This window comes from Corvus cornix, chromosome 4 (assembly GCF_000738735.6).
Source record: "Corvus cornix cornix isolate S_Up_H32 chromosome 4, ASM73873v5, whole genome shotgun sequence".
NCBI classification, from domain to species: domain Eukaryota; kingdom Metazoa; phylum Chordata; class Aves; order Passeriformes; family Corvidae; genus Corvus; species Corvus cornix.
Window position 1 is genome coordinate 69,995,820 of NC_046334.1, and position 13,691 is coordinate 70,009,510.

The 13,691-nt window shown below is 41.5% G+C and overlaps 1 long non-coding RNA gene across 1 annotated transcript; it reads left to right on the forward strand.

The window, feature by feature from the left end:
- The first annotated feature begins 5,195 nt into the window (after positions 1-5,195).
- LOC104690824 lies at positions 5,196-7,639 on the forward strand. The gene is made up of 2 exons (XR_752072.4): positions 5,196-5,335; positions 7,006-7,639. It is a non-coding gene; the product is annotated as an uncharacterized LOC104690824 (long non-coding RNA).
- The last annotated feature ends 6,052 nt before the right edge of the window (positions 7,640-13,691 follow it).

A 13,691-nucleotide genomic window follows, 5' to 3' on the forward strand; every position in this document is an offset into this window, starting at 1 on the left:
TAATTGCAGGAAAAATAGGAAATCCCAGCTATCTATGAAAAGTAGCCTTGCAGGTTAACACAGGAATCAATCATCAGCAGCTCCTGCCCAGGCACACATGGATAAACTGGAAGTAAAGGATAAATTGAAGACAAAGACAGAGAGAAAAATGATTAGTAGGAAGAAAGGACTGACTGCTGAGAGAAGAGCAGAACTAATAAGGTAGAGCTTGGCTAAAGAAAAGCTCAGGAAAGGGGTATAAATCTACCTGGCTGTAAGCTGAATACAAAACCAGTACCAAAGGCAGTTTGTTTAAGTTGGATCACAGCAAAATTGGGTGACCTGTGAAAGAAAATGGGGAAAAGAGTTCACTAGAAAATGCATGTGGAGAGAGGAAACAGAGATTCTCACTGATTTTGACTGACTGACCTGCATCAGACCCCTTGCTCCAAACCACTACATTTGAAACCTTTCAGTTCACTGTTTTTCAATGCCATGTTTTGACTTTATCTGATTTCAAAAGATGCTTTAAGACTTCATGTAGTTACACTTTACTGCTTATAAAATTTTTGTGGTTTTGAACTGTTTTGTTTGACCTGAAAAATGTCAGGGAGGAGGGCTTTTTATATGATGAGAAAACCCAAGTGTGTTTCATTTCCAATCAACCTTGAATAATTCCCCTCCCCTCAGTTTGGCGACAAAACAAAACCAAACAAAAAAATCAATTATTCACAGAGCTCTACTCCTGGGGGCATAATTAAGAATAATTGAAAGAAATTAAGCAAGAGAGAATGTAGGATTCAATAGTAGGGCGAGCTTTTCTCCTGGTGAGAAACACAGGCTTGGTCCTCAAAGTCACTGGGTGGCTTGTGAGATGCTGGGTCTTGTTACAGCATCCCTTGGGAGATGCCAGCAGTGTTGGGGCACTACTAAAAATCCTGAGAGAACAGTTTAAAATCCCACCAGCCATAACTGCTTGGAAACACTCTTTGGGCCATCAAACACCCGGGCTGTGTTGTCCAAAAAAGGGAGGTGACAATCCAAAATCATCTCACTTTCTGTCTCTGTCTTGTACCACTCCTCAGGACAGGAATTGCTTAACATTACCCCTATGCAGGGCTCTGGTTTCTTTTTTTGCAGAATCGTTGCTGTAACAAGTCAGGCAGAATTTTTGGAGTTCCTGGCTGGGTGTTAAAGAATATTTATACTTGAGGAGCTTCAGGCTGGGAGGGGTGCAGGGGGACTGGGGGTCAGAATGCAATTAAAGCATAGAACTATGGTGTAGCATATATATGTCTAACAGTAGCAGTATATATAGCATATAACTAATGAATCCATCTAATTCCAACCCCTGGGGATTGGAACTAGAGGAACTTAGAGGAGCTTTCCAACCCAAACCATTCCATGATGCCACGAAACACCGTGACCTCCATGTGCCATGGTTACCTGAGTTTTACTCCTGTAATCCTTCCTTCCTTTCTTTCTTTCTTCTTTCTTTCTTTCTTTTTCTTTCTTTCTTTCTTTCTTTCTTTCTTTCTTTCTTTCTTTCTTTCTTTCTTTCTTTCTTTCTTTCTTTCTTTCTTTCTTTCTTTCTTTTTCTTTCCTTTCTTTCTTTCTTTCTTTTCTTTCTTTCTTTCTTTCTTTCTTTCTTTCCTTTCTTTCTTTCTTTCTTTCTTTCTTTCTTTCTTTCTTTCTTTCTTTCTTTCTTTCTCTTTCTCTCTTTCCCTTCCTTCCTTCCTTCCTTCCTTCCTTCCTTCCTTCCTTCCTTCCTTCCTTCCTTCCTTCCTTCCTTCCTTCCTTCCTTCCTTTCTCTCTCTCTCTTCACTATCTCTCTCGCCTCTTTCACTCTACCCCTTATCCAAAATCCACCCCTGTGTGTTTATACTGGAAGATAAGGGACTAACTTATAAAAATTCCCATGCCAAATGTGTGATTTACTGATAAAACTTCTAAGTTTTTGTGGACCCTCTGACTTTTGTCATTCCTTTTCAGCCATGGGCATGGACAAATCTTGGCTGTTCCCTTCCCCTTCGGGGTGGGACACCACAGGAGGGTGTATTGATATTTTGTAGTGTTTTATTTTTAGTTGGGATGTTGTGCAATATAAAGGCTACATTTAGCCAGAAAGACTGCTACATTTAGCACTAGGTTTTCCAGGCAAAACAGTAATATAAAGAACAAAATGGAGTTTCTTTGACAAGACCCATTTTCCAGAAACAGTTCTGATTAGCATTAATTATATTTACAGTCTTTACCAAGGGAATCTCATATAAGGTTTCCACTATTTTGTGTGGGAGTGACAGATTCAGGGTCTCCAGCCTTACACAATATTACCTCCCACATTGTCCTTCCATCTTCTGGAATTTCAGTGCAGTGAAATGATTTATTAACAGTCACAGCAGTTTATCAGCTGCTCCCCTGCCAGATCCATCAGAGTCTCTTTAAAGTTGTCTGAACTGGCTGATCATGAAAAGGGGGGACTTTGGTAGGTTTGGTTCTTTATTCCTTGATTTACTAAACCACTTATAAACAATGCTGTCATCACTAAAAATAGCGAATAACCTCTTGTCATTTTCCAAGATAGAAGTGTTTAGGGAGCACTTTTAATATTCTGTGATATTGTTCATAATGGTTATCCCTCTCTCCAGCAAAGGTTTCTACTACTAATAAGAATTCTTTGGCTTTAAATATATTTTAAATTTTCTGTGACACTACTTACAATGGCTTTTACCCCTATGTCATCAGCTTCTCTTGTCAGTTAAACTCAGTATTTCATGGTCATAGAAGTTGCCATTTATTTTTGTTTCTCATATTTTTAAGTTTTGCTCATTTTTGCTTTGGCTTGGATTTCTTTTCCATTTTTGCTTTTCTTTCTCTCACCGAGATGAGTGCTCAGTTTATTCTTATTTGATCTTGACTTGGTGGGTTTTTTTTGGACTTTGAATCTATATGCTAAAAGAAAATCAGATTTTTCCATTCCTATTTTTTATTCTTGCCTTCATTGGCTCATCACTTTCTTCAGCATTGGGAAATCACCCTGTTGAATGACTAAGTGAAAATATTGCTGCTTAGGCCTGTCCTCTGTTTATCCTGCACATAATCAGGTTGTGGCCACTGGTGCCTTAGCAACCATCATTTTCTAGTCCAGTGATTAATTCATTTTCAGTCATCATATACAGATCCCCAAAAGAGTTATCTTGCATTCTGCTTGGCACATTTTCTTTGAAAATGCAGCATATTCTGGTAGAAGCAGGCTGGGTGATGTTAAATTAGCAGCAGAGGTGCAGACACCAAGAAGAAAACTCACTATATGTTTAAATCAGCACTTCACAGAGTAAAATAAAAATGGGGAGAAATGGGGAGTTTTGAAGCTCTCACAAAGAGAATGGAGGCCAAGCAACCCAGCAGAAATACAGAAAAAATAAATCAAATCTTCTTCTCAACTGGCCTACACATCAGTTCAGGGAGGTGCAGGAAAATACTTTAGCAAGTGAGACGTATTTAATAAAGATGGTCCCAAAACATCTGGAAAGCCTTTCCATTTCAGCAAGCTATTGGGACATGAATGTGTATTTATTTGGTCTGCCTCTAAGTATTTCCAAAGAGCAAACATTTCAGAGTCCATTTTAAGACAAAATCCATCTGTTTCTCCAACAGTTTTAAAAAACAGTTTACTTTCTCTAAAATTAACTTGTCTGACACATTGTCATGCTTGGTTACCACAGCAACAGCAGCAACAGCTATGCCACGGGATATTCATTTTATCTGAATTTTTACCACCTAACTTTTTACTTGTATGTGTGTAGATGTGTGTGGATGGAATTCAGAGTTCTGCACCAAGCTCCCTGCCAGCTGAAAATGCCCTTTTTAGCTGACAGGCCCCAGTAAAATGCCCACACCGATATTTCAGTCCCACAATTTGCTTTTTCATCTCGATGCAACCAGCAGTTTTCTTAGTTCTCTATAAACAAAATGTGCAAGGGTCTTTCCTGCTAAACCCCCAGATTCACACCCCAGTCCTGACACCCCCAGAGCACTTTGAGCAAGAGCCTGGGGCTGAGGAGGTGGGAAAATATTTTTGTGACACCACAGCAGCACAGATTGGAAGTAAGGGCGTTTTTACCAGTGTTTTCCCATTTCCTTCTTTCCCCATTGGAAAATTTCAAAATGGAATTAGTTCTAATGGGGTCCAATCTATAACAGGAGGTTCAGAGGCTTCATCATTATAACATCACCGTTGTCACAGTGCAGGGAAACTGTGGATTTCAACAATCTGCCTTAAAAATATGTGTGAGATCTTTCCTTGTCCTCCCTTCCGCCTGTAATTTCACCATCTGCCATTCACGTCCACAGCAAAGCAAACACAGACTGATCTTCTCCTGGTCATTTTATAGACCTGGGGATTTCAGTGCAGGCAATGCAGGAAAAAAATCTGCCATCATTTGTAAAGCCTTGTGAAGGTGAGCTTAAAATTTCATTTAAGATGACAGAGAAGGAAAGGGTATATTCAACTTTGCTCTTTCAAACCTGTCAGTCTTTTGGATGGTCCTAGAAAGCCCCAGCCTGCAAGAACTGGAGTTAAAAAGAAAAAATGAATAAGAAGAAATTATGCTGGCAGTATCAGGATCGATAATTATTTGAAAGATCTCCTCCTTGCCCAGGAAAAGTGCAAACCAATGCAAGAGAGGGACTTGGGCAACCTGCCCAACACAGAAGAAGTGAGGAGAACTGGAAAAGCTCTTTAGATCCCACGAAACACCTTCCATCACAACTTGGAGAGCCTGTCAGTGAAGAGCCAGGAGAAGGGGTTGTGAATTATACCTTGTGCATAATTTACAGAGTACTGTTAAATAAATACTTTTATGGCTTGCATATTCTAATGGATATTTCTTTCTAGGTCGTGTATTTTTTTGTGACTTGAATCATTTTTGTCAAGGACCATAATGTTAATGCAGGCCACTGAAATGAAAAATTTTTTAAAAAAGCATTGTTTTGCTGCACTTACTGATCAAACCTCCGCCTGCAACAAAATAACTGAGAAACCCCATCCTCACAAGGGGCTTATCCTCTTTTCCAGTCCTTTGTGCTCTGTGAACGGTGTCCAGGAGGAAGATCGGCATCAGGTACCAACTGGGACATCATCAAAATGCAGAACAAGTGTAAAACCCAACAAATCCTGTTCTTACAGTGAGCCAACACAAGAGGGTGGTAGAAGCATGTCCAGAGACGCTTTGGCTGTCATGGAAACATCTGAGGCTGGGGAGCTGCCGCTCCGATGCGCACCCATTGATTTGTACCTGCTGTTTGGAGGGCACCTGCGTCAGAGGCACCGCTGAGCTCTTCATCAGCATTCCAGGTGGGAGGCGAGGCGCCGGGAACCGGGATTCGCGAAGCACATGCTAAGCAGTCTCCTTCGGGAAGGAGATGATGATGCTCTGCCTGAGTGGGGACCAGGGAGAGCAGACCAAAGAGCTGGGTAATGAATAAAAAGGAAAATAAGCTCAGACAAGGTGTTACAGAAGGGATGCATCACTTGTAGGAGATGGATCACTTCCAGCGGCAGGCTGGTTAGGAAGGATCTCCCTGGGATGCTCATCTATCACTAAATGACAGCTTGGGTGTTCTCTGCCACTGGAGCTGACAATACCCATGGTTCTTGCTCCATGACATCCAGTTGGTCTCCTTCTGAAACCAGACTGGAACAAGACCAGGAATTCAAATGTCCCAGGTCACCCAGCCAGCTGCTGTTCCAGCTGGATCCCCTGAGCGCCTGTCCCCTGCTCCAGAAACCAGGGAGAACTTGCTTTTTAACATCTCCTACGTCCCAGCTGTGCTGAGAGCCTTATTTTGAAATGCCGTCCAGTTCCCCTTGAAATTAAACATTGTCCTTTCAAATCCCAGTTGTGGTCACAAGACTTTTCCTGTAATGTAAATGGTGGGTGCTGTATGCCAGCAAGATAATTCTTGGATGTCCCAGAGGATGTCACATTGCCACTGGAGACAGAAACAACATTGAGTCACCACAACTTGTGTTGAATTTTAATATAGCAGACAGGGGGAGGTTTGGTGCTGGGATTAAAGTCTGTAGCCAGTGCTGATTTCCTAAAAAACCAAATTCTGCTTGATCCATGGAAGGAAAGGGTAGACCTCAGCTGGCAGAAGGGAACAAAATCCCACTTCTGACAGCAGAACTCTGTGCTGCAGCAGCCTGGGATCAGCCCATCAACCTTTCCTGCATCCCAAATCAGAAGAGCATTTAAAAATGCACTTGTAATTTTCTACTTGAGAACTTTTTCCAGCTGGGTGCCTGTCTCAGTAGTTTTCTCTTCTCGACTTAAGCAGTAGAAGAACTGCAAATCGATTTTATCAGGATTTAATTAAATTTGAGCTGTGACCTGCAATGCAGTGTAATTCACACAAGTGAAATCTCTGATTGCAGCGGGGCTGAGCATGGGCATGAGGGTTTATTACTGGGACTTTCTTGCAATCAACAGGGCCCAGTCTGTCTTTCTAATTTATTCAGGATAGTCCTGGGCAAATGAAATTACTTCTCTGCCTGCAGCCTGTCAGCTTTAGCCTGAGCATATGAGGCAGATTAAATATGTATTCAGAACCCCAAATAATCTGCACCAACCTTAGAGCTGAGACTGGGATTTCCAAGGGAAGTTCTTCAGTGTAAGGAAAAATACCAACACTACTCTTCATGGCAGCACCTCCTTCCCCCGTGACAAATCAATGGATGTAAATTCTCTGGAACCAAGATTTTGATTTTGCAGTGAGAGCCATTGAGTCATGACTGTTTGCAACAGTAATTAGCTTCATTACCACCACTGCAGCATTTAGCAGACACTTAAAATGTCAAAATAGGGATTTTTTGATTTTTTTTAAATTGAATTTTTTATTATGGCTGCATTCAGACATGACAGGCATCCAGTACAAGTCACCTTACTGTGAAAGCAGCAGTCAGTCTGATTTCAATGCCAAACTCATTGAATTCATGTTGTTATGCTTTTTTCCATTTTTCAGAACTCAGTCCACTGCACAGTTGCCTGCACTTTCTTCAGGAGGAAGCTTCATTTCCAGAGGGGAAACGAAATTTCTAATCACTGTGCTCACCCTGGAGTGCAGAGGATATTTCCAATCACCTGAGCCACTGGAGACATTTGGCAACTTGAAAAGCAAGGCTGGTGCCCTGGGGTGGATTCCATAGTCTGTGGAAAGATAAGCAGAGTCCAGGATCTGGCTTTTCCAACCTGAACAGTTCTGTGATTCTATAAATTCATGTGGGACTCAGCTGCTCCTGGCTAACCACAGCTCACTGGAACTTTCATCAAGGGGTGGTGTTGTTGCAAAATTTAGTGCCAAAGTCAACACCAGGATTCATGAGGTCACTGGAGATGGATGGGCACCTACTGATAGGGAGATGGTTGTCTAATCCCAAAGCTTCTTCCATGGAGCACCTCTGGATATGTGACAGCTGCAGAGGGAACATATAATGCATTACTGTCCAATGTAATTTATATTTCTGGTATCAACCAAAAAACCAAATATAAGAGTGAGAAACTCTAGAAATGAACATTAATACATTGTGTGATTCAGTTCAATGATTTATTAATATTCATAAATACTTAAAAAATAAAGTCATCCTTTGTCTTATATAGATCATTGATTTCACTCTAATCCCTACAAAGCATTTGGAATTTCAACAGCATTCCAAGGGGAAAATATGATATTGGAAAGGTGAAAGATGTTTTCCAGAAGAGCTTTTACTCTTAATCCCTGCTAATCAAAGAGAATCTGATTTGGAAGGGTGTCTATAAATTGGAAACTGGGAAGCAGGTTTATATGGTTCTTAAAGCCAACATTTTCAAATTGCAATGCTGTGTTATCTGCTTCAATATGGCTTTCACTGCCCAGTTTGAGGCAATTCACTTTGAAACATTAGCTGAAATGCAGAAAGCCCAGTCCCAAGCACGGTTAATGAAGAATAAAAAATTCCACTGAATAATTCACAAACATTTTATGTACTGAATAAGGAAAAACAATTTGTGCAGTGCAAAGTGAAACAAAAATGTTTGAAAGGTATTGCCTGAGAAGTCCATAAAAACACCCTGTATTTATCCACAACCATTTAATTTAAGAGAATTTTTAATTAAAATAAAGCCTTATATCATTCTGTACATAAAGGCACTGAAAATTAAAATTATGCTGGGACATAAAACCTTACCTTGATGTTGGGACATTTGTAATCTATTTCCAGCTTGTCCCTAAATATTGGCGAATATTTAACGCCTTTGTGCTTTAGCATCTCTAGTATGAAATCAAAACAATGTTGTTTCTGACTTGCCCATTTGAAATTTTATTTATCAATATGTTTAAAGGATTTCAGGATCTCCATATAGAAAAGCAAAGTATTGCCACAGTCACTGTGAAAGCTGCTTGTTCTTTGCATAAATGTTTGCTGTATTCCATGCATTTCCTGACAATGGATGTTTCCCACTTGTTGAGAATTACTGGTGTCACTGGTGTGGACTTGGGAAAGGCTGTCAGGCATTTGGCAAATTTTTGTGACAATTTTGGATCCAAAATCTGCTGCAACTCTGCATCTGTTACCTGTGAGACTGATTTAATATCATTCAGTCCCTTGATTATCAATATCATTTTACTTCCAGGGAGTTCCTGCTTCCCATGTTGTACACACTTGGGCTGGAGCACTTTTTTACTCCAGAGATGAACTTGTGTTAATGCTGCTCTTCGTTTCCCTGCTGACTTTGGGTGTTGGAGCTGCTGCTTCTCATTTTTTCATTAAAACAAGAGCTGAGCAGAGCCATAACAGTTCTAAATGTATTAATACTCTTGATGTGTTAATACTCTTCATGTATTAATCTGCTGGGAAAGTGATTTCGACCAAGGACAGAAGGAATTCTTGACTTGTTCCCACATAATTGGAACAGTTTTCTAGGATTATGCCTTGTGTTTGGCACTTGTGAGTGCTGTGCCCTGTTTTGGGCTCTCCAATGCAAGGAAGAGTGGTGAACATGGTGGAGAATAGAAAAAAACAAGGAAAGGTGGTAGGAATATGCTGTGCTTATATTTAAAAGGGGGAGCAGAGGGTGGATCACTCAACACACAGAGGTCTTGCTCAATCCAACCTGTTCTGTGATGCTGTGATTTTGTCACCAGGAAAACAAAAAAAGGCAAAGGTTTAGCATCATCAAATAAAATCACAGAATCATAGAATTTTTTGAGCTGAAGAAGATCTGCAAGTTCAACTCAGCACTGCCAAGGCCACCACTAAACTGTGCCCTCAAGTGACACATTTTACATGGTTTTAAATCCCTCCAGGGATGGAGACTCCACCACTGCCCTGGGCACTCTGTTCTGGTGCTTGACAATCCTTCCTACAAAGAAATTTTCCCAAATATCCATTCTAAACTTTCCTGACACAGTTTGAGGCTGTTTTATGTTGTCCTGTCCCTGTTCCCTGGAAGCAGAGCCTGATCCCCACCCGGCTGCCCCCTCCTGTCAGGGAGTTGTGCAGAGCCACAAGGTTCCCCCTGAGCCTCCTTTGCTCCAGGCTGAGCCCCTTTCCCACCTCCTTCAGCCACTCCTGGTGCTCCAGCCCCTTCCCCATCTCCATTCCCTTCTCTGGACACACTCCAGCCCTTCAATGTCCGTCTTGTCATGAGGGTCCCAAAGCTGACCGCAGGATTTGAGGTATGGCCTCAGCAGTGCCCAGCACAGGGGATGGACACTGCTCTGGTCAGTAGGTGAGAACAGCTGCAGGTTTTTGTGCAGCTCCAGCTTTATCTGTGACAATAAAACCACCTATTGTGTGTCCCAATTTCAACAACTTCAGTGTTCAAGCAAACCAATCTCTGTCTGTATTGACATTCTTCCACCTCACATTTGCTGGCTGACCACCACTTGAATTTGGGGAAGTAACCAAAGCAGAATGAAGTAAAGGTCATGTACATTTAGCATTACTGTGACTATGATATTCCTATAATATTCAAGCTGGCCCTACCCAATGGAACAGTCCCACCTCTGGTTTCCAGGAGCACTGCCACTCTTTCTGCACATCTGGAAATTTGTAGCCCAGCCTGCCTCATCTCCAGGTTCAGAAGTCATCTGTTCCTCACCTCTAGCCCCTACACACCTCCACCAACATCCCCTGGGAACTGCTTTCCTGTCTTGCCGTGTTCTTCAAAAGCTGCCTAAGACCTCTTTCTGCTGGAAGTGGGAAGGAGGTTGCTGCAGACACCACAGCTCATCAAGTCCACCTCAGGCCCCACTCACCAAACTATTGCACACATTAGGGAAAGGGGGATCAGGAAATAAAAGCAGTACCTGCCCCATCAAACCACTTCTCATCCGTCTTTGGGATGTGCCAGCATCAACCTCCCCGGCTGCAGGATTGCTGGTGGAGGAATGAGATGAGAACTGGAAAGGTGAGAGTAGGGAATTTCTCTGCCAGGATACAACTTGTTCCTACCTCTTAGCCTGAGAAGAGTGGATTCAAAAATACCTAAGGCAACTCTCTATAAACTACATAAGTTCATTACACTGCAGTCAGTGTGAAAAGCTCTCCAAGAGTCACCAGGTAAATGAGCTGAGGCAGACTGGCTCACCAGCATGGCTGTGCTCTCACCATCCTCATATTGCTGTCCTGGATATTGCACAGCAGGGACACACCCAGCTGTACTCCATGATAATGGCTTCAATTTAATCCAAAGATCCCAGACCCAGCACTGCACCCAGTTTCAAGGCAGTTTTTTTCCCTCCATCTATGTTGTTTTTATCATTTTATCAGAGGTTAGCACAAGAAAGGACTTTTCTTGAAAGCACAGCTTCTGAACAAGGCATGTGAAATAAGTGGACAGGCACTGGGAATTCGGATCAATAAGGAGCTCGGTAGAATACAAGAGATAGGGAAAAGAAATTTGTCTCTGTTCTGCTGTAGATCAGGGGAGTAAGATATTGATTTTTCCTCTCAGCACAGTATTGACCTGAGAGGGAATGTGGTGACAGAGTGCAGTGGGGCTCAGACCTCTCTTTGTATGACATGCAGTTTCAAGTGGGCTATGGAATATGAATGGGAAAGTGGGCCATGACCACTAAAAAAAAAAAAAGAATCCACAATGGAAACATGTCTGGTAACAAATGCCACTGCTCCAGAGCATCGCTCATCCATCTGAGCAACATCCTCCTCCAGAACTAATCCTGCAATTACATGAATGTTTGTTTAACTAAACACAAAACGCCTCTCGAGTGGAGCAGAGGATTCCTGGGCTTATACTTTCAGCAAAGAGAGAAAGTGAAGCAACTTGGCCAAGCGCAATAATCTTCTGATGGATACATTCAGCAAACAATAGGCTTCTGCTTGGTGTTTGCTGTCAGCCTCAGGGGCACCAGCTCTGCAGGGCTGAGGCTTCAGGCTGCATCATTAAGATGAAATAAACTCAGCTGTGGCTTCTTACATCCCTCGTCTTCCTTAATGTTGGAATACTGAGTGGAGCAGATAAACTGCTAAGAAGCTGCCTCTTTGAAGACTTTCTAGTGCCAGGAGGCCCCAAAAGACTGCAGGAGGAAAGAGTTGTAGGTGGGAGACAAGAAACAGGTAATTTAAGTCATGAGGAGGCAGATCACAGGGAAGGAACTAACATGGGATGGCAGAAGTAAACCACTCGTGTTTTTCATGGCAATAGCTACTGCATTTTTAACACTTTCTATAAATATAGGCTTTTGTTCACTTGTTAATCATAAAGAAATAATCCTTCTCATACTTTTATCTTTTTCCTACAAAAGCAGGTTTTGGCACAACTTTGAAACACTGCTCTCATTCCTCCCCAAGGTTTGTGGTGTGTTATGTTCATTTTCCATTGGAAAACATGGGGAAAATCTACCCCAAAAATGGATAGATTTGCATTTCTAAATGCCACCAATAAAACGGGACAAACACTTGCTGTGTGAAACAGGGGGGAAAAACGAAAAGATCATCATTTATTCCTGTTTTGTGGAAGCCTCATGGGAAGATGAAGCACTTTAAGGGTGAAACATATGCACAGCCATCTTCAAAACAGGAGTCAAATCTCTTCTCTCTGGTAGGACTCTCTAGACAGAATTTTACCACATGGAGTCATAGAATCATGGAATCATGGAATCATTACGGTTGAAAAGACCTTTGGGATCATCAAGTCCAAGTGTCAGTTTAGCACCACCACCAAATATCCCCTAGGTCTCTTTCTAGGTGTAAGTGTTGTGTTCAGGCTCAGGCAGAAATGTTTTCCTTTGTCCAGCTTTTATCTGCTCTTCAAGGAGTCTCCAGAGTACGTCAGACCTCAAGCTAAGGCAGAGATTGTTTCTTGTGTCTGAGGAAATATCATTTAGAGTCTCTCCACCTTGAACATGGTACATTTGCCCTCCATCAGAGACCACATCAGTGCTTGCTGAGAGATCCTTTCCTGGGCTTTTGCCTTTTTTGGATTGTACTGCCAATATCTCCTATCTTGGGCAGAGGGGTAAAGGGTGGGTTTGAGAGGGCTCGTCCATCTTGGTGGTTTATAATCCGTCACTAATCTTTAGAAAAGCTGATCTTTAACCTCCCTCAAATAATTGTTAGAGCCAGACAGGATTCATAATTTCTAATTAAGCAAGATTAGCATATAAAATGGGATATTGAGATTTTATAAGACACTGTGTATTAGCATATGAGAAATACTCGTTGAATCCATGAAGGAACAAACTGTAGAATTTTTTCAGAGTTGGCTAAAAAAATCAGGAAGATCCTTGTGTGGTCTTTGCTCAAGGTCAGTGCCTACAAAATTCTGATTAACTGAAGATGGGGAGCTTTTAGTTCTGTAGGTCCTAATTCTACCAACTACATTTGGTTAGAACTTCTGAGAAGGGAAGGAGAGATTCCTCTTCCCTTAACAGTTTGGGAATTAATAAATATAGTGGGGAAATGCATTATATGACCTAAAGCAAGTTTAGAAAGTCAGTTGTCCTACAAAACAAACCTCAGTATAGTATATATTACAAATATTAGGGTTAAGTCCTATCCAGCATGTGAAGTTTTGATATACCTATTAAAGCAAGACTCTACTTTTTCCCCACTCTAGTTGCAATCTATAATCAATGTAAAGGTTTATAGACTTATTTCTTAAATATATGGAGGAGAGTTCACAAATCTGAGTTATGAAATTCCCTATCCACTAATAAGGAATGCAGCCTGGTGGATTTTCCCATGAGAGACAGAGTGAAAAACTATCTTTCATTGTGACCCTTATTTATTACTGTCTGAATATATTTGACATATTGTATGAAATAATCATGCTTGGAGAGTCTTCAAGACTTTGAGAAAATGGGCAAAAATGGGATTTTTTTGGTTGTGTTTGTGAATGAGGGCCCAGCATTCATTCAGCTCAGAAATTAGATCACAGCTCTTCATTCCCTCCCTGAGCTTGCCGAGAAAACTAAATCCAGGAATCTCCAACACCTCGATTGCTTCTTCACTGAGTGCCACAAAACTACTTTTATTTTCTTTTTTTAGACCAATAAAGACAAAATGCCATGTGCCTGAAAACTTTGACACAAAGAGGCTGTTAGAAAAGACAGCTAAAATGCCACTTGTCTCTAAACAGGCCTGGTGGGAAAGGAAAAAGGAGTGTTTTCAGATGCTTTCAGGTGTGCACATATGGAAGCCTCCCATT